This window comes from Argiope bruennichi, chromosome 9, assembly GCF_947563725.1.
Source record: "Argiope bruennichi chromosome 9, qqArgBrue1.1, whole genome shotgun sequence".
NCBI lineage: Eukaryota > Metazoa > Arthropoda > Arachnida > Araneae > Araneidae > Argiope > Argiope bruennichi.
Window position 1 is genome coordinate 33,021,483 of NC_079159.1, and position 23,670 is coordinate 33,045,152.

General features: G+C 31.2%; 1 long non-coding RNA gene across 1 annotated transcript in view; it reads right to left on the bottom strand.

The window, feature by feature from the left end:
* LOC129983690 (uncharacterized) overlaps positions 1 to 23,670 on the bottom strand; it is a 96,994-nt gene that overhangs the window by 61,665 nt on the left and 11,659 nt on the right. The window lies entirely within an intron of this gene.

Genomic DNA, 23,670 nt, shown 5'->3' on the forward strand with positions numbered 1-23,670 from the left:
ATTATATAATTTTATCCAAAGCGCTATATATTTATTGTTCATCAAAGCAACTTATTTATGAAATGTAACGAAATTATTATTTTTAAAATTAAATCAGCTTACATAATAAATTCAAATAAACCCATTTCAAAAAGGATCTCTTAATATAAACTAATAAAACTTCTTCCTAAAAGGTATCTACACTAATACCTTTATTTTTGGAGTCGCGAATTGATTCAGCATTCATATATAAGATGGCATTCATTATAGCGTATATATGAGATGGCGAATTAATTCAACATTCATATATAAGATGGCATTCATGATAGCATATATATGAGATAGCGAATTAATTCAACATTCATATATTAGATAAAAATACGAGAAACATAATTAGAATTAGTAATATATATATGATATGATATTTTAACTCTAATTTCAATTTAATTAATTTCCAAGATTTAATCTTAATTTAGCTCATACTAACTTCATTCTAAAATATTCTCTTATTTTGTGATCCAATTCCACTTTCTCTACTTCACTTATTCAAGAAACGCTTTATAAAATTGCTGAATCGACTAAACCACCGACACATTCTCACGCTCCGTGTGAAGGGGTAGAAAATTGTCCAATAAGCATATTCTTTTTAAAAGATGCCTGTGTTTTCCTTACTTGTGATTGACATGCGTCAGAAATCCCTATCAGAATCTTATTAATATATTAGCACTGTAAAGAAATATTTTCCCTATCAAAATCTTAGGTTATATAACGCGAGGGATAATTTATTTCTCTCTTCTTTTCCAACTTCTGCTTTTGTGCCGCGTTGTCTGTGCTTGTAAATAATTATGCTTTCCCGGAATGGATATTAAAATTAATTTAAAAAATCAAAAGTCTTTTCAATGTCTTCGAACCTGCCTTATGCTTCACATAAAATAAAGCTTACATATATATATATATATATTTGTAATTACAATGAGGGGTATATTTGCAATTATAATAGAATCACCAGTTAAATAAGTTGTAGAACCTTATTTTAATACAAGATGGAAAATCTTCGTTTTTATCTTCTTCTTTTTTGATCAGTGCTTCAGACGACACCTCACAATTACGCAGATGAATAACGAATCCCCATCCAAGAAAGAAAAAGAGACACAAGAGGTGAATCCGCAAATACTAACTCATTTCAGACTGCGTCTTACTTTGCGAGCCCCAAAAAGCTCATTTCGAAGTCAGCACCAGTGTTTACACTACAACCCGCTGCGCAATGCCAACAGCCTCCTTCCGGAAAAGTCCCGAGCAATAAAACGAGCGCGCCACAAATACTATAATGTTTACGACGGGGATGAGTAAGGATTTTACGAGACAACTGTTTTACAGAAATGCGTGAATTCTCCACTTCCGTTTACCTTAAGGTGTACCACGCAAACTGCGGTCGCTGCCACTCACCCTCATAAATATGGATTTGGAGAAAAAGGGGGAAGGAATGTACGTGGGCAGTACAATCGTGGTTGTTTTCTTTAATACCAGACGTTCTTGGGACGAAGGGGGGGGGGAGAGAAAAGAAAGACGACGATGAAAATTGCGTTTAAAAAAATACAGAAACATTTAGCAGATGAGAACTGAGTGAAATATTTTTTCAAAACGAACTTCAAATGTACGAATAAGATTAACATTTCTTAAAGGATATCTCAAAAGTCTAAATGCATTGTAACTATTATATTAACCCTTTACACTGAGAAAAGTAATCCGACGCATAATTATTCACCTGACACAAGGGCTTGTTTATTGTTCTGAAAAACAAATATATATAATTGTTTTAAATCGAATTTCTCTGAAAAATTAATTTACATCTTTTTATCATTCTGTGGGCATTTTTTAACAATCAAAAATGAAAAATAAATACTAAAAAGTCAAAATGATGCACCATCTTAAAAGGGTGAGTGAGAGATATCATCAGCGTGCAAAGGGTTATTATATATATAGCTTACATTATATTATTAACTAATTAGCATTAATAATATGTCAAAATTCTATTTTTCCACTTTTTCAAAAAAAAAAAAAAAGGAATTACATTAAGTGCATATACAGTTTATCCAAATATTACCTTAATTAATTAATAACATACATTTAAATTTTCAAACTCAAATTAATTAGCATTTGCTATAAACGAAAACTCAATTATGTAATTTTTCAAAAATAGTTACATTAAATATGATGATTAATAGGAAGCATTGTTTTAAAAGCACCTAATTGCAATTAATTCATTTATTCTCAATTAGATTTATGAGTTTTAATTACAAAAATTACTTTTACTGAATCTGTAACTTTTATTAAAGTCACTTCAACATTTAGAAACAGCAACCAAAGCTCGAAATCCCTACTTGAATAGGGACCGCGGTGGCCTGGTGGTAAGGTCTCGAAACCGGAGGGTTTCAGGTTCGTGACCCGATTCCACCGAAGAACCGTCGTGTAAGGGGGTCAGTTGGACGTTAAATCCGTCATGGCCAAACGTCTCCCGCTGGTGTGGTGTGGAGAGGGGGGTGCCAGCTCAGGTGTCGTCCTCTTCATGCGACCGCGGTTCAAAATTACGAGGTCCGTCCCTAAATAGCCCTAGTGTTGCTTCAAACAGGACGTTAATAAAACCAAACCCTACTTGAATAGAAATAATCCTTTATAAAAAGGATCCTTAAAGAATGAAAAGTAAATAATGGTTTAGTATATCCTTGATACCATTGCAACATAATGACCAACCTTAATGGAATGCTGGTCAACATTGAGATGAGGCAAAGAGATAGTATAAAATTCTCTTTGCATATACCAGACCTCAATTTAAAAGATTTCTTTAAAAGAGGTAACCTTAAATATAATGTTTTAGAGCTTAATAGAAGAGTTGAGCGATGCCATTGAAGGAAATGCACTCAAATTGTTACTTATATGATATGCGCATGCGCCAGGAGGTATTTATTTTACAATAGAAGTACGATAAAAAATACGCGTTTAACGGGGCGGAAATCAAATCCGCTTAACAAAGAATTCTGTAATTGCGCACATTTTACTGAGTATCTGAGGTGTTAATTCGACTGAAATAGCAAGTCTGGGGATGCTGAAACGAATAGTATGTCCTTAGCAGTGTATACTATTCCACAGATCGATGTTATAAGTATGGCTGGACATTAATGGTTAATAATTCAAATTCTAATGTACTGATCATACTAATAGTATGTCCTAACTGATACTGGCTATGTACTACTGGTACTGGTATACACAGCTAATACTGGTACTGGATACTGGTATGTCCTAACTGATTTCTAATACTGATCATAACGAATAGTATGTCCTTAGCAGTGTATACTATTCCACAGATCGATGTTATAAGTATGGCTGGACATTAATGGTTAATAATTCAAATTCTAATGTACTGATCATACTAATAGTATGTCCTAACTGATACTGGCTATGTACTACTGGTACTGGTATACACAGCTAATACTGGTACTGGATACTGGTATGTCCTAACTGATTTCTAATACTGATCATAACGAATAGTATGTCCTTAGCAGTGTATACTATTCCACAGATCGATGTTATAAGTATGGCTGGACATTAATGGTTAATAATTCAAATTCTAATGTACTGATCATACTAATAGTATGTCCTAACTGATACTGGCTATGTACTACTGGTACTGGTATACACAGCTAATACTGGTACTGGATACTGGTATGTCCTAACTGATTTCTAATACTGATCATAACGAATAGTATGTCCTTAGCAGTGTATACTATTCCACAGATCGATGTTATAAGTATGGCTGGACATTAATGGTTAATAATTCAAATTCTAATGTACTGATCATACTAATAGTATGTCCTAACTGATACTGGCTATGTACTACTGGTACTGGTATACACAGCTAATACTGGTACTGGATACTGGTATGTCCTAACTGATTTCTAATACTGATCATAACGAATAGTATGTCCTTAGCAGTGTATACTATTCCACAGATCGATGTTATAAGTATGGCTGGACATTAATGGTTAATAATTCAAATTCTAATGTACTGATCATACTAATAGTATGTCCTAACTGATACTGGCTATGTACTACTGGTACTGGTATACACAGCTAATACTGGTACTGGATACTGGTATGTCCTAACTGATTTCTAATACTGATCATAACGAATAGTATGTCCTTAGCAGTGTATACTATTCCACAGATCGATGTTATAAGTATGGCTGGACATTAATGGTTAATAATTCAAATTCTAATGTACTGATCATACTAATAGTATGTCCTAACTGATACTGGCTATGTACTACTGGTACTGGTATACACAGCTAATACTGGTACTGGATACTGGTATGTCCTAACTGATTTCTAATACTGATCATAACGAATAGTATGTCCTTAGCGGTGTATACTATTCCACAGATCGATGTTATAAGTATGGCTGGACATTAATGGTTAATAATTCAAATCTTTCAGATAAATAATAGGGTTTTATATTTCTTCTAATTAAGAATTTTTGGTATTTGTAATTAGGTAATAGTAATTCGAAATAGGTATGAATGTTTTAAAAAATTCTTTATACTCGATTTTAAATTTTCAGACAATTTATTACTTTTATATTTCTAGCGCTGATTTAATGTTAGTTCAAAATTAACAAAGAAATTAATAACTTCACATACATATATACTCATTCCAGGTATGTTCTATGAACAATAATTTCTACTTTATTATCACTTTTAAGACAAATTTATAGAACTTTCAATTTAAAAATTTCTTGTATTTTAATCTTCAAATCTTGTAACCATTTTTTATAAAATTAACCACCAGATGGCATCTCTCATAGGAAATTAAAACTTATGAATCAATTAAAATTAAAATCTGAAAATATTAAAATACAGAACTTTCACTGGAAACACAAGCAAATTTTCTTGCGGTTTCTAATACGTGAGGAAATAAGTGAAAGATCGATTACAAAATACTAACTTTATTAACTTGAAAGAACTTACTTAAAGAGTCTACAATTTTCATTACCTGAAGGATATTTTATAATTAATTTAGTTTATCTTTCAAGTTAGATAAACCAAAATACAAATCCCTGGCCCCCTCCCCCCCAAAAAAAACTTCACTCCTTCAGCATTATAGAAAATAAAACAATTGCTATTTTGTCTACAATTACTATCCCTGCTTGGCAGATTATTAAATAGGAAAGTAGGTAAAAGGCCTCCACAAATTAAGCCCTTCCTCCACCAAAGTCATGAGAATTTTATTTATCTAATACTGAAATTTCAAGTAATTTAATTTTGTGCTTTAAATTAACTTTCAAAAAAGAGATCACGCACTTAAATTTATTGAAATTAAAATCAAGTATCGTTTAAGTTTTGGTGTATTGTTCTAACAACGGTCCCTATTAACTACCTTTTTGCAAGTCTTATATTATATTGTTTAATTACTCTTAAAAAAGTATGTATCTTTAATTTTTTTTTAAATATTTGATTTTATAATTAAATAGTATTTAGATTATTTGACAAAATCGTTCATTTTCCCCCTATTCTCTATAAAAATGTTTTTTAAATTAAATTTTGAGTTGCGAAACAAAATTACTTGAAAATAACTTGCAATTAAATATTTATTTTAAAGTGCCCAAATTTGCTACTTAAAGCGGCTCATATAATATTAAATTAAAATTTAAAAAAATTATTTGATTTCGGAAACTGACGATAAAGGAAAAGAGGGCATTGCCTGAAGATCTCAGGAGATTTAATTTTGCCCTGCCCCAATTATGGTACTAATCACCACGCCACTGTCTCATCTGAGATGAGAAAAAAGTATTTTTATCTCTGTAAATTAAGTCTTCAGGAAACAATTAAACTAATTTAAGATATGCCTTTGCAGCAGAAAACTGAAAACGCTTTACAACTTAAGTGTTTTAGCAACTGTCCACTAAGAGATGTTAAACAACTTTTCAGCCTTCATTGAGTGTCCATAAACCTCTACACAAGACAGTGTTTACTTCAATTAGACTTTCACTTTCTTTCTCTTATCTGTCACGTACAGTACAATGTTTGTAAACAAAACTGAAGGTCCAAGAATTACTGACCCATATCGTGTAACGAACGTAATTTGTAAACTTATGAAACGAAGAAGATTTCGATATGATCTTACATGACTAAAAAGAAAATAAAATGTTAATCGATGGCTGTAAGTAATTCAACAGGATAATTTAAAATAATTTTCCATTAAAATTACATACGCATTTTTTATAGACCTTCATCAAGAAATAATAGATCTTTTATATCATCTTATATGATGTAACAAGCGAAAACAACGCCTTAATTCGTTTAAATAACAAACGATAATCTACCACCTCAAATTTCTAGTTATTTACACAAAAATAGCAAATTTTTGCATTTTGCTTCATCGCATACTAAAAGAAAAACGCATTTTCTTAACCTTTTCCATTCATTTAGTCCAAAATTCTATATGTATTTATATAAAGATAAAAGACATTATATATAAGATGCCGCACGCTCGAACTTCGTTAATTTAAAAGTAAATAACGTTACATTTTGGCACATTATCCAAATTAATTTATTTTTCCATTTTCCTAATTACTTATTTTTTGCAAGTTTTATATTGTTTTGTTTTATTATTCTAATAATGTATGTTGCCTCATTATTGTCAATCTTTTATATTAATTAAATATGTTTCAACAGATGGTATTGCTCATATTACCATTCCACTTTGGAAGCTGGTTTTTAATTTAAAAAAAAAATTAATGCCAGACAATCAGTGTTCATTTGTACATCGGGCACATTAATGCAACGCATAAATTTTATAACATATGCTTATTGAGTACCAGCTGCGTTTTTACGATCTATTAGATCGCCAGGATTAATAACTGCTGAAAAATTTCAATTAATATTTTGTACGATTTGCGTCTAAAGGGGGTTTGGAGTGAGCGAGGATAGAACCTGGGACCATGTGGTTCGCAGCCCAGTAACATGACCGCAATACAAAAGCAATTGCCCGTGTCGCGTAGCTGTTAACTGGCTTATAAGCTTTTACCACAGGTTTCTCTAAATAAAATCATTTTAAACTCCAAATTTTGATAAATATATCTATTTAGAAGTTATTACACAAAACTGCTCATTATAGTATGCATTTCTCTAATTTTCTTCAAAATATATTGTTACGAATCTGTAATGCTGCTTCCCAGCATAGTTGGTTCCACCATCAGAAAGAATGTTTTACAGTCATCTGTACTGGACAGAGTCCGGTGTCGCGTCGGAGGTTCCACAACTTGGCGACAAACTTGGCGACTTTGGCGCTGAAATAAATTATACCGAAACATCGAGAATTTTCCCGATCCGTCCAGTAGGAACCGAGATACGCCTCGAACGTTCCTGATTGGTTGAGAGGCGTCTAGCCCCGCCTCCTGAGACCTATAAAAGGAAGTGACCGCAGCTGCTAGGGCAGAATAGTCGGAACCGACGATAAAAAACTGGCCGGCCAGAGATAAGCGGAGCAGCGACGGAGTGAAACTAGTGCTGAACTAAGCTTTGTGCTACTGTCTGTAGTAGAGTTTTGTATGCTGCACGTCTCGGCTGAAAATAATCGTCTTCTGTGCTGCATATAGTTGTCGTCTTTGTGCTGTCCTGAGTGTCTTCGTGTAAATAAACGTCGTTGTTTTATTTTCTACTGCCGTCTGGTGATTGAGCGTTCTTCACACCATATAACCCCCACTATCCAAACGAACCCCGGAAATTTCGTAACAATATTTATACATTCAAACATATAAGAAAAAAAAACAAAAGCAATATTAAAAAATGGGTGCATTTTAAAAAGTATTAGCCATTGCTTGACACTGAAGTTAAATTTCAATTGCAAATACACCTTTTTTTAAAAAAATATATATTAGAAGCATATCTTATACTGAAAACTACTCCATATCAGAAAATATGTCGAATCTTTTTATCTTGATCATCAACAACAGAATAAAAAGCGAGTATGAAACATTAGAAGCAGCAATGAAAGGAATTTAAGTTTTAATTCAACAATGAAATACATTTGTGTACAATGCTCTTTAAATATTTTTAATTAATTATAATAGAATTTTTTTCGGAAATTATTGAGAGGAGGGGGGGGGAGAAACAAAATTTAAAATAAAATTTCAAAAAAACTCGTATCGAAATGCACATTTCCATCGTGAAATGTATTAATGTGTTATGTTTGGCAGTTTTAGACCACACTATCTGGCGGCTGGCAGACACGCAGATATATTCATCTTTATTATTATTAGCACTGATTTTCATCTTACAACTTTAAGCGAGCAATTCTTATATATATACAAATTTATTTCGCGTATCTCAGAATCGGCTCTAAAGATTTGGATCAAATTTTATAATTTGATAAGGTTTTGCTTTTTAAGGTTATCTATATAAATGCATTTTATGAAAAAACGCGATTTTAAACACACACAAAAAAAAAATTATTATAACTAACTATTAAAATAAGTGCCGGCGTCCTGGCATAGGGGAGCATGTCTTCCCCGTGGCCTGGGCGTCCTGCGTTCGAGTCCCGGCTCGGGCATGGTTGTTCTTCATCTGTGTTCTATCTGTGAGGTGTGGGAATGTGCCCCCCTGTAAAAAGGGGTTGTGCAAGCGATTGTGTGGGTTTCATCTTCATATGAGCTAGAAGTCAGACTTCTGCCCTCGGGTGCTCAGGGGTCTTTATCCTCAGAAGCTACTGCACCCCCTTTCCGTGGTAACGCGGACACGACATCATCATTATTAGAATAAGTGCATTTAACTTCCGCTTCGAAACATGGACATTGCTGTATAGTGGTAAAAACAGCGTAATTGATGCGTTGTGGTAGGTCCTTTATTCGAGTCGCGCTTTTCGCTTTATTTAAAACTTATGCATTTATACTTAATATTTTTGCTTTTTAAAGTGTTAGGTGTTATATTTAGGTGTTTTTCCAGAAAAAATTAGATTTTACGCACAAAGACATCATTTATTTAACTAATAGAGCCTTTTTCTATCTGCTCTCATGCTGACAATGTCATACAGCGCCGTCTCGGACCCGATTTCACCATGGTAAAACTGAGAGCAAGTTCAAAACTAAAAGTAATGACAAACTGCAAAATGAATACTGTAATATAGCAAACTGTTTCGAATAACAAGTTAAACTAAATGCATTCATGATTTTTTTTATTATTATTTAAATGATGAGCTCACATGTAGGTAATATTGAAAAAATATTCATATGTAATTCATATGTCGAATTTAAATATTTTCTCCGAAAAAACACGATTTTATTTTTATTTTTTTAAATTTACTGATCGAAGCTCGGTCTTCCAAATATGATTTAACGGCACTGTTTTCTCATCCCTGTGAATCACCACTTCAGTTTATTCTTGGGTCCAAAGCTCTCACCCACTCCAATCCCACAGATGCGTTCAAAATTCCACTCCAAATTAAATCTCCCACCTTGAACCAAAGAAAGGTTTAATAACACTTAATCGCAACACGCAACTGTTGATACCACATCATCACTTTCTCATCAAGCACTGAATGGCGAAGGCCACGTTTTCATCTTCCAAAAGCGTTGTTAAAGAAGGCACTCAACTTATTAAATGCACATCCAGCCGAAACCCATTCAAACACAACAACTTGAATTCTACACGTGCTCTCTCACAACACAGCACTAACAATTTCCTCACACCCCCCTCTTCAAAAGAGATTTCCTCTCCCAAGTAACAGACCACCGAGTCATTACTGACCTCAATTTCCCAAGAATAAAAAAAGGGGACTACCCACTGGATATCCTAATCACGTAACAGTAAATGTGTTACGCTGTAACATTTTCGGCCAGGATGGTGAAGGAAGAGATTACACATTCATCTTGAGCTCGAGCGCGCGCTAGCTGCTTTCCATTTCTTTCGCTCGAGCTCGAAACGGCCTTTGGGAAATGTCGGAGGTGTTTGTAAACAAGACTCAAGGCCTCTCTCTCTCTGAAATTAGAGACCCGTATCGCGTAACAGGGCAGCTGCAGAAAGAAAGCGACGTCTAATTTCTCTCCCCACCTAGAACGGACACCAAGCTGGCTGTCCTTACCTTTTAACTCACATCCGTGTACATAAATAAGTGCAGAAGTAGTCAGTGCGTTGCTCCTTTCTTTTGGAACAACTCTTGCCTTCAACGCAGGTGTTTGGACCGAATGCTGAGCACGTAGAACAGATTACAAAAAAGCGCGCTACTTTGTACTCGATATTTCCAGAAAAGAAACACACGCCTGTATCATTTTAGGGTTCAGTGATTGAAATGAAAATAGACTGGCGTGGGTGCTCTGACATCGGAGTTTTAGTATACATTTGAATTGTACCTCGTTTTGTGTTAAACTTCGTAGCTCAATAATGATAATGGAGTACGCATTAAGGGACTTGAACCAGTTGACCGATTAGGTACACAATTTAATAAGGATCAACAATTATTTCAAAGCAGACTCGCCCTAGTTAGAGAAAAGAAAACATATATTAGCATTTTTTTTAGGGTTGAATGATTGAATTGAAATAAGCCGCCTTGACTGAACTCTGTATCTGATATATGTCCGCAATATCGTTCGCTTTGTGTTAACTTCACCTTCCAATGATGATAATGGAATATATATATTGGGGAACTCTTCCAGTTGGCCAATTAGGTACAGAGTTTGACTGGTCGTTACTTTGAGAAAAGAATTATATGATAATATTTTTAAGGTTCAATGATTGAATTGAAATGACTTAATATACTCTATTTCTTGTATACGTTCGCAATATCGTTCGTTTTGTGCAAACTTCATCCTCGAATGATGATAATGGAATATATATTAAAGAACTCTTCCAGTTGGTCGATTAGATACACAATTCGCAATTCGACTAGTCGATAATTTGAGAAAAGAACTATATGATAATATTTTTAGGGTATATGACTGAATGGAAATAAATTGGTGCGAGTGTTCTCAGTGTTCTTGTATGCATTCGCAATATAGCTCGTTTAGTGTTAAACTCTTCGTCTAACGATGATTACGGAGTAAGCATTTAGGACTATTCCAGTTTGATGGATCGACAATTATCTCAACGCAGATTGGCAATCATTCCAAATAGCTCAAGCCACCATAATGACAATGAAAAATGTCTGAGTAATCTATTTGAAATAGTATACTGTCTTTTACAGCAATGTAGTTCCACTTTCTAAATTTTCATAAGAACAATAAAGTTAAAAAATAAAAAGCAAAATATTTTTTTTAAAAGTGAGAGAAAATTGCGCCATTAAATATTTGCCAAAACAACAAAAACAGCTGAATTCTCTTAGAACATAGAAATCAGTTACAAAAAATATATAAAATACCCCATTTCTCGAAAAATTTGAACAAGTAGCAGAATAATACATTTTTTATTTTTAAAATGTTGAAAATAAATAAGATTTTTTAAATACTATTTTCGTACGTTTCTCCAGAAAATGGCAATTTTTTAATTAAATATAATTAAAATTTCAAAACAATCCCCCCGAAATGCATTCTCACCAAAATTATATTTTTGTCAAATTTGATAGCTCTAACATATGTCAAACTGTTAGGGTTGCAGAGCGCCAATAGAAATTAATTTTTCTTCATTAATAATAGAGATATCCAATGTCAAATTTAAGAATATTTAAGAAGTAAAAACTTTTTAAAATGCTATTTTAAAACATAGCGAAATCGTTAAATCTTTTTTAAAGACATTTTAAAAAATTTCTTTTTCTCATCATGGATTTTTTTTTTTTTACATTGCTTCTTTCTCATATTTTTCTAATAGCGGGAAAGACTTTTCAAATCATATATAATATCCCAAAATATTTTAGTACATAAAATAGGACGGCGCGCGGGAACTAGAGGAAGTGCTCTTCCCGAATTTTTTTCATACAATTTCTAATATATGTATATAATTAATCGCATACCATCTGGAAGAGTGCGATCCTAGGCGTTTAAACACTAAAATATGGTTAATACGCAAGTACCATGAAACTGAATTTGTATTTTGGACGCCTTTTCTCCGATCGATTGAATCCAAAATTCGACGCATCATTAACATTGTTGCCACAAAATCACTTGATGAATTCCATATATTTAAGTCATTGCATTTTTGAGTTATCGCATTTACAGGCTGATGAAAGTACAGACTGGACTGACGGTCAACCAACCCCCAGATGGATTTGGTTTCAAATTTGATAAAAATCCACATTTCAGATTTTAAAGCTGTGTTTCACATTTTATTCATTTAACTTTCTTCGTTTTGTAGTTATCGTGTTGACTAAAAAACAGTCAGACAGACAGACATCCTCCGAATGGATTTCGTCACTTCAGATTTTAAATCTGTTTCATATTTTGTACTTCTAGCTTTCTTCGTTTTATAGTTGTCGTGTTAACTACAAAACAATCAGATAGACAGACATCCTCTGAAAGGATTTCGTTCAAAATTTAATAGAAAACAACCAATTTGGAGTCAATACCATATACAGAATTTCGTCACTTTAGCTCAAAGCGTTTTCGCGTCATCATTTTCACATAAAGACAAATATTAATTTCAAAAATGTGTTTTTTGAACTCAGCGAGGTCAGAAGAATAGAGATTTGTGAAAATTTCAATTTCGAATTTTTTTTTTGACAATAACTGTATTTTTTATATTTATCATAAAATAAATTGAAACTTCAATTTAAAGTAAATTAATTCTATGGCCAGAATCTGATATTTCTTTACCTTAACCCTAGAATGCGTGACTTTTTATTTATTTTGTAAAAAAAAATGTGTGGTTGAATACCTGCATATAATTTAGAAAAATTATTTAAAAAAAATTTAAATAATTTTTTGTGCAATTTTTAAAAAAATTAAAATATGCCAAATGGCTACATTATGATTTAAACAATGACCGCGCGACACAAATCACATTATAATAATTCTGCAATAAAATAGAAGTCCCTTTTTATCAATATATTTTTTAGAATGTGCAATATATATATATATATATATATATATATATATATATATATATATATATATATATATATATATATATATATATATATATATAGTAGACTCCCGATTATCCGCGGGCGGGTTATCCGCGCCTGCCGCACAAAGTTTTTTTTTTTTTTTTTTTTTGACTGATTTTTTCAAAAAGGTTCAGTTTTACAGTTATGCTTTTGTAATTACATAATACATTACAGTATTAAAACAGTACATATGTATTAATTTTTCTGTGTATCCTTGACGCCTCTCGTAAATACAAAGCACTTTTCTGTTTTCATTAACAAAATGCATTTTAGGTTAGTTTTGAGTGATATACTAAATATTAAGCGTTAGTTAAACATTTCCTGCTGTTTATTTTACGTTTTATTGTACATAAAAAGATTTTTCAAAGTTGGAATGACTGTTTTCTTTTTTGCTATACCCGTTTTTAGCTTTTTTCGGATTATCCGCGATTTTTGTTATCCGCGGCGGCCGCGCCACCCAATTCCGCGGATAATCGGGAGTGTACTGTATATATATATATATATATATATATATATATATATATATATATATATATATATATATATATATATATATATATATATATATATATATATATATATATATATATATATATATATATATGTATGTATGTATTAATAGTATCTTTAATGATAGAACATTTCATACAACAGCCATTTTTGTATTTTTCCAAGCTTCCAGTTTAAATCTAATTCTAGTATCGCTAATACCATATATCAGTCTGTTCTAGAAATGTTCATCGAAGAGCATTTAAAAAAGGATTTTCCAAACTCTCATTGTTGCCTGTTGGAATAGTCATGTAAAGCTTATAAATGGACATAAAAACATGTAGCCAAATGGCTAGAGGTTTAACATTGGATGCGTTAGCTCTATCAATCAGGTAAAATAAGAAATCTTGGGATATAATTCATTCGAAGAGAGAGCCCTCTGGCAAGCTAATTAATAAGCATCACTCAAAATAGCAGACAGCCGTGCGCCTTGAGAACGTTTTGCCTTAGACGGAGTGGCTGCGTAGGAGGTGTGCGTACTTGTTTACCACTTCACAGTAATGTGGATCGCTCCGCAATTATGTCAACCCTCGTTCTGAATAGTGACTGTTGCCTTTGATCGCATCCGAAAAACCTGATGATAGATATCACAGTAATTTTCGTATTAATAGTGTTATTTTAAGAAATTAAATAGTGGGGGTGGCCTGTGTTATGGCCACACCGACGTTAATTGGTGGTCTCTGTGAATATGAAGCATTTGTACAAGCATTTAATCATTAGTGCATTTAAAAATAAAATATAGTGCATTTAAAAATAAAATATATCCATGGGATTTCATCATATGATTTGGTTACATTTCTATCTCTAAAATGGTTAACAATAATAGATTCATTAAAAATATTAACTTCAACATTCGATTCCTCGTCTGTTTTATACGTGATATTTTTCGAATCTACAGTATATTTTCAATAATCGATCCTGTATTAATCTGGATCTTTTTCTCTGATCCAGTTATTTTGTAAAAGCGAATGGGGTGATTTATAAGAATAACAAATTACCATAGCACGCATATGTGATCTTGGTGTGAATGTAATACATACGATTTTGAATTATATTTAATATACAGAATATTTTTTCAGTATATTTCTATATATTCTATAAAATTTTATGCAACAAACATAGGTTTTGCAGCCGGCGTCCATGCATAGGGGTAGCGCATCTTCCCCGTGATCTGGGCGTCCAGGGGAAGAATCCCGGTTCGGGCATGGTTGTTCATATGTGTTCTATCTGTGAGGTGTGTGAAAGTGCCCCCCCCCCCCTGTAGAAAGGGGTTGTGCAAGCAAATGTGCGAGTTTCATCTTCATATGAGCTAAAAGTCAGACTTCTGCCCTCAGGTGCTCAGGGGTCTTTACTCTCAGAAGCTACTGCACCCCCTTTCCATGGTGACACGACATCATCATAGGTTTTACACTTAAAATGCGTTTTTAATGGATTCTACTTTTCTGGTGCTTTCGATAATCTAGCAGCCTTCAGATCTGTTGATGTATAGTTTAACTAAACTATTTTACATGGCAAAAACGACTTGTAGCAGAAATCGGAAATCATAAATGATCAAGAGACATTTTAATTTCACATATTGGATCCTTTTATGAATCTTCAGATCAACATAATTAATTCCCGAGACACGGTTCTCAATAAGCAATTCTATTAAGATGTTCATATTATTTTCTTAGTCATTTCTTTTAAGAAATGACGTTCCATTTTGCAGTTATAAAGATATATAGATATATTTAAACGAAATAAGCAGTTTAGAACTAATTACAGTCAAATGACACAGGCGACATCAGTACCAACATTCACACTGATTAACCTTCCATATCACACGAATAAAAGAAGGATCGAGTTAGAATGGATTTTATAGTGAATCTGCCAACATATAAAATGAATGGAGCAGAAACTAAAACTTTGCTCACGAAACCGATAGTGGCCCGACAAACAATTAAAGATAATAAAAAAATAATTTGTATTATAAGAATTGAGAAAGAATTTTGTATTTGCATGTTTTAATGTGCATATCTCGACCTTTCAAAAATAAAAAAAATAACAGTTTTTTTTTTTAAATTTAAAATTAGAATAGCAAAATCAGATATTGCTACGGTTTTTCTTTCAATTAAACCCAGAATAATTATCTAGTCAATAATTATTACATTTTGTCAATTAGTCTGGTATGAGTAAGTAAGGAACCATTAAATCCAAAAACGGTAGGTTTTCGTAAGTTTTAGAAGAAAGGTTTTCGTAGAGACTGTTAGGCTTTCGGAATTAAATTCAAAATCTGTAAACTATTATTAATCTTTTTTTAATTAACTCAGTAAGAGTAGGGAAGAAATTATTACATTTAAAAAAATTAAATCCAGAATGAGTAAGCAAGAATTATTACATTTTTTAAAAATTAGCACAAAATGAATAAGCAAGATATTATTACATGTTTCTACTTAAATCCAGAATGAGTAAGCCAGAAATATATCTTTAACTAATCCTGTAATCCTTGAAAAAAATGAGTTATTGGCCATTTTCTAGAAAACGGTGTAAAAACAAAATGCATTTTATCATAGAAAAAAATTAATAAAATCCAGTTAAAAATAAAACAAATAAACAGAAATAGAAATAAACCATTTTTAGAGCACTTTAGATTGAAGGAACTTCTAGGTTCATTATAAAAGTAAATTAAGTTATAAACGGCAGGATTTCTGGAAATCGACGTGGAAAATGTTTTTACTATGAATTTGTCCCATATTACTTGAGCTCTCGCTGTAAACATTTACTCAATTTTAATAGGAAATTATTTTACTTTCGTTCACATTTCAATTATATACGTTAAAAATATTTTCAATGAGAATTTTAGAAGGACAATATTTAGGATCCTATAGAGGCAAAGAGGGAAAAGCGACTGAATTTAACTATCATAACTGATGTAAAATTGCAGTTGAAATTTTAAATCAGCAAATTTCTCACAAAGTCAAAGTCAGAGTAACCCTAAAACATAATGAAGGGGGGGGGGGGTGATAACAGAAAATATTTTACTCCGTTATGATAACAATTAACACATTTTTCAAATTTTTGGAGTCTTTCTGAATCCAGAATTTTCTAAAGCCTCTTAGGCGAATCTAAAATTTTTAAAAGCGTCTTTGGTGAAACTAGCATTTTTTCCACCGTGCGTTTAGTGAATTTTTTCTAAGATGCCCTAAATAAATCCAGAATAGTTCTAATATACTGTTGATAAAATTAGACATTCCCTAAGACGCCACTGAGGATTACAAAATTTTAACCAAAGTGACTTTAGTGAATTCAAAGATTTCCCTAAGTGTCCTAAGTGAATCCAGTTCTCTAACTGCAATACACAAATCCAGAGATTTCCCTAAGTGTCCTAAATAAATCCAGATATTTCCCAAAACGTCGTTGATGATTACAAAATTTCAACATAATGCCTTTGGTGAATCCAGAGATTTCCCTAAGTGTCCTAAATAAATAAATCCAGATATTTCCCAAAGCGTCGTTGATGATTACAAAATTTCAAAATAGTGCCTTTGGTGAATCCAGAGATTTACCTGTGTCCTAAATAAATTCCAGATATTTCCCAAAGCGTCGTTGATGATTACAAAATTTCAACATAGTGCCTTTGGTGAATCCAGAGATTTCCCTAAGCGTCCTAAATAAATCCAGATATTTCCCAAAGCATCGATGATGATTAAAAAATTTCAACATAGTGCCTTTGGTGAATCCAGAGATTTCCCTAAGCGTCCTAAATAAATCCAGATATTTCCCAAAGCATCGATGATGATTAAAAAATTTCAACATAGTGCCTTTGGTGAATCCAGAGATTTCCCTAACTGCACATAGTGAATTCAGATCACTATGGACCAGATTTTTCAGAGGCGACCTCGGTGAATCGAGAATTTTTTCAAAAGTGCCTAGAATTAAACTCCAACGAGCATTATTTGAAATATAATTAATAGTTTTGGTATAGTTTCTGCAAAAATAATTCATTTATATTTCAGTTTATAGATTGTAATAATAAAAACATCAGAAAATACAGACAGAGAGAAAAAAAACTTTTTTTTCAGAAAATTAAAATACATCAAAATTAGAAAACATTTCATTATGAAAATTTACATCAGGGTTTCTTTACACTACTGTAAAGTTTTACATGCTTAATGAAGTAAGACATATAGGGATAAATTAGCCCAAAAGTAACCGAAATTATCCGAATGTTGACTGGATTGCGTCGAAAACAATATCTGTTCCAGCTTTGAGAATTTTCAATTACTTTTTAGACTTCATATGCGACCTTTGGATTAAAACGCCAGAGAGAAGTATATTTCTTCATTTAATATTATACAAATATTCTTATAAAATGACATTAAAATTAATGCCAACAGTCATTTAGCAATTTTAAGTCATTTTTACCTGCTCTAATTCGCACATTTTTTTCGAAATTTCACGAAGAAATTACCACTGTGGTACCTATGAATGAGGAAAAAAGCCTCGGACTTGAAAATGTCTTGAACAATTTTATTTTATGCTTTGAAAATAAGAAGGAAACTAAAAATAAATGCTACGTCTGGTTTGATTTTTAACTTCTTTTTGTCAATGAAAATTACTATGAAATGCTAAAAGGTAGGATTCGGCTGATTTAAGTTCCCAAATGCTTCGGATCTACCAGAGTTATATTAAAAAATATATAAGCGCCCTGACAAAATAATTTGTTGCCCTATTAGAGTTCCCAATTCGGGGATTTCAATATCTATCGCCCAACAAAAATACCAATTAAAATAACCGAGGAAAGAAAAAAATGTCTCCTTTATAAATAATGTAGAGCAATTTTAAAAATCTGTGTCTTTTTGTAAATACGGTTAGCAAGGCAGCTTCTGTCTCTCCCTCAATTATATAAATGATTAATTTTAACTGTCACTTGACAAAAAAATTATTTTTTCTAAAATATTCTAGATATTTATTAAATACAAAAATATAATACACTATTAAAACTATACTTGCTTATTTTTTAACTATATTATTAATTTTAACTACATTTACTTAATTTAAACTAACTTACTTACCATATAAATTAATATAATGAAACGCATTTAACCACTTTGTATTTTATTTTAACATTTTAAATTTATTTAACTTATGCAAAACTATGTATTTTAAATCACAGTAAAAGAAAAGTATTATTCAAATAAAAATTTTTTATTTGTTTTGATGATATAATAAATTATAGCAAAAGCTAAATGCATGCATTTTATATAACATTTTAATACTCATTGGATTAACATAAATATAATCACATTAATTCATAAATATTTATGGCATTCATTTATAAAAATTTATCAATAATTTTGGTTTTGTTCTGTATTTCCAAATACATCATATGGATGAAATAATTAAATAATTTTATATAGATTGTCCTATTAATGATTGTTTTTTTAACTAGAAATTAAATTTTCCTAATTACAAAAATATATTTTGGTATAAATTTAAAAAAAAGCAATATAGTCACTTTTTAAGTGTCCTTTGATCATTGATGCCCTTTGGCTATAATTTAGCCAAAATGGCCATGAGATCAACGCAATCAACTTCAAAATACTGCGCAGAGCATGGCGAAATGGGGTGGGGGGCAGATAATAAAACTAGCTAACAAATTCCATTGTATGCATTTCACTTCTTTAAATTATTTTAAAGGAAAAGGCAAAAAATAATACATATCTCAGGATGTCAGTTATCCATGCTGGATTACAGATATTGCTGTATCAGTTTGGATTGAATCATAACTAAGGGTAAGCTTTAAAGCCGAGTTGGAATTTAAAAACAAGACCCATGCAAGACATCCAACACTGATTATTTTGTGATCTTTGTATGTGCACTCCAGACGACAAGTAAAGATATAAATATAAAAGAATAAAAAAAAGTAGCGATTTATTATAGAATCTACATTCGGTTGTTGTTTCTCATCAAACATTTTTTTTTCAACATGATTTTGTCCTTGGGTGGGAAGCAACTCAAGATGAACAAAAAAAAAAATGGCTCTCATTTTCAGAAATCCTGAGAAACGAGCTAACTTCCTGCAGGTGTGGTTTTGAACACGTGACTTGGCGTTTTTGTTCTTCCACTTTTGGCAACAAGGCGGTTTACAAAGACGTCTCGCTTCAGAATTAGAATTAGCTCATGTCTGAAATATTTCACCCGTCTAACACACAAAATGCATTCGAAGACTGATGATCATTGATCTAAATTCGAAGACTGATGATTCAGACTGATGGCTCACCAATAGTTCTAGCTCCTCGCATAAATTTGCGCAAAAGAATGCAATTAATGATGCCATGAATGAAATGGTACATTTATTCTTATAAGAGTTTCGAAGTTCTTTGTAATTTGAATAGAAATTCGAAAAGATTGAGAGCGAAACTATTCTTCTAACACCATTTTCGGTAAAGATAGCCTAAAATCTCACAATCTAAAAATTGAAAGAATTAAATTTCATAATCTTGAAATGGATGAGATTTGAATTGATATATTTTATGGTTATTGAACTTTATTTTTTAGTTAAAATTAGAATAGGAATTTATTGTAGGCATAAATGATAAATCAAAAATATAAAACATTTTCTACAAACAATAAATGTAACAAAAAGTTATGTTTTCAGAGTAAAATAAAATATGTCTGCACACAAGAATTCATATGTATATGCAGAAGAAGAAATCGAACATGATATAATATTTTTTTTATAAAACATTCATCACAGAAATTGTGATTGTTTAGTTAGAAAAGTTAGAATTTTCTAATGTTCAGCGCACATCTAAATTTTTCTCAGAGGCAAAAGCAATATTCATAATCGTATGCATTTGCAGATGGAAGATTCCGTGAAAATATAAATAAAATTAAAGAAGTATCAATTATAAAAGTGTTTGGTCATGCAACTTGAAATTTCCTAGAGTTACTACGCACAACGAAAATAACTAAAAATATCTCAGAGAAATGTGCAAGATTCATAATAATATGTACTTGAAGACGGAGAAGACCAAGATAATATAAATAAAAATTTAAAACGTTAAACTTACAATTTGAGAATGTTCGAAAGAGAAAGTTGGAATTTTCTGGTATACTATGTATTTAAAACTATTAAACGAATGATGATGTTCTGTTTCAGACAAATAGAAGTTATTTTTCTACTATACTTATGGAAGTGTAAAGTGATCAATGGAAGTGTAAAGTGATCACGAATTATAACCATAGTAAAAATATATAAGAATATCAGCAGCATGGGCCTACATAATATGGGACTGTATAAATTCTAAGAAAATTCCAAAGATAAATATTATGAAAATGAATGAAAATCCAATATAGTACAAATAAGTTCATAAAACATTCATCACACAACTGGAATTTAATACACTACTTAATAATGAGACATTAGATAAATTACATGTTTGAAGGCCTATAATTAAAAAAATGCCACTAATAAAATATAATTACTATAAAGATTAATTTAGATAAAAAAAATATTATTAAAACTGCATTAATTACACAAACCTGCTTAATATATATATATATATATATATATATATATATATATATATAATAAAACATATATTAAAAATAAAAGATCCTAGAATTCGGTGGTACTATAATACATGCACCAATAAAGGTACATTATGATTTTTACGGTACAATTTGCGCACAGATTTACACAGAGAGAAGTAAATGAATGCACAATGGCATCCTTTTAACATTTTGTTTCAGTGTTTAATATAAAGATTCATATACACATATAATCATTTCAGACACTAGACACTTTAGACAATGACCACATAGGCTATAGACTAGACTCCGCATTCGTCACACTCATTTAACACACAAACATCTTTTATTAGGCGATCGAGCTCCTTTTTACTCCAAATGCCAAACGATTTTAACGGTTCTTCACCTTTTAATTGAATGTCCCATGATTTTAATCATCATCGTTTACGATTTTTTAATGTTTCAACAGTGGACATGCAAATGCTTGTGGGGGAAAGTCCCCACAAAAAACTTTTTAAAAGCCATTGGTTATATCATCTTATTTAATGTTTCATCTTGTTGCCATTTTCTAATCTCGTTTCTAATTTTAAGAGACATTGCCAAGTAATTTTTTAATCAGCTTCTAATTTTACAGATTTTTACATAAAGACACGCTTTTTCTATTCTAACTGTATGCCTGACGCAGTATAGTCAGCTATGGCTCTTGCGCCTTTAAATCCCACAATCCAATCCAATCCATCCACAAAGGCTAGATACTAGTAAGAGTTCTAGTTTCCATATTGGAACGAATAACTGATTTTTCCAAACATTTTAGCCGTATATTATTACCTACTACAAGAGTTAGCAACATATACAACTATCGGACATATCGAAATTGGTTACAACGAAACAGGCATAAACATCGCATTAAACCTCATCAGTTAAAAAACAAAATATTTGCTACAATATATCGCTATCACATGTTTACTACAATACAGAATATATTTATACTTTTTTAGGATATGAAAATTTCATTAAAGGATAAAATTGAATAATAACCGAGCAAAATGTTTTTCTCTTAGATTATAAGCACTCCTTTAAGGTTACTTTAAGTTTTAATTTAAAATATATTTTTATGCTGGTATATATAAATTCTTGATTCCTAGTTATGTGGTGCAAAATTTTAAAAATTCAGGAAAGTCCTTGTGGAAAGAACATTCAACAAAATATTTCAATTGAATGAGAAAGAATGCTAATTATTCTAAGAATTCTAAATGCTAATTAAAAATTTCATATTCCGAAATATATTATAATAGAATATTCTTTCTAAATTAGAATATAGAAATCTTTTATAAATATAAAAGACAAATGAGTTTATCTTGGAAAAAGACATTCTGTAACTTATCGCGCTGTAGTGGATCAGCAGAATGACCATCACTTAAATTTCTACATAACAGCGATCGTATTGCGCAGTTTCGTTGCAATCTTTGTAGTCCACGTGGCTGCAGCAAGGCCAGTTCAACCACGTGTAGTTTCAAAGTTAATTTATGCACAAGAAAATCGTACAGTATTTCTTTTAGGCACTAACTGCCACTTTTGAAAAATCTGTTTATTTTCTATCGTTCTTCGGAGTCAAAACAAATAGAGATAATGGATTCATCTTCAAATCTGGGTCATTGTTAAATTTTCAACAAAATGATAAGTCTTGACTTAAACTATCCTTAAATTTTCAACAAAATGATAAGTCTTGACTTAAACTATCCTATACCATTAATAGAACAAAAATATCAGACATATTTATCTTTCAACGCGAAAAAAGAAACCAGATGGTTTCAATATTTATAAATAAAGCCAAAAAAATGAATTTAAGACCTACATAATTAATTTCTATTTTTTCCGTGGTGAATGCTTGATTTAAAAATTTACTTAAACTAAAAAATGCGAAATAAACTAAGGCTTACAAAGTTTTCAAGGAAGAGATTCATCTTAATTTAAAATATTTTGTAAATCTATTATAAAATTATTTAATAAAAAACAAATAAAATGAATTACATATTTGTGTTTCAACCAGAAAAAAGAAACGAAAATATTTCAATGTTTATTTTTTTCAAAACATAAAACAGAGAAAGGAACCAAAAGATTTTAAACTTATGACCTACCTGAATTAATTCTAATCCGACTTCATCTAAAGCTTTATTTTTATTAAAAGCCAACTAAATGAATTTACGTTAACAGGAATTTCAATAAATAAAAAAAATAAGACAAAACTACCTTACACCATCAGCAGGAAAAATATCATATAAATGTATTTATTTTTCATATAAAAATGTAGATTTCATTGTTTATCTTTCATAAAATAAAGCAAAAAAAAGGAAAGAAAAGAAACAGACGATTTCAAGGCTTATTGCTCAATCAATAAAGCAACACAAAGAAACCAAAAGATTTTAAAATCAAATTGTGAATATTGCCCGACTTTATTCGGAGATTTATTTTCGCTAAAAATCACATAAATGAATTTCGTTTGCTAAAACTCGTAAATACAACAGACATACACTGCTCAATTCA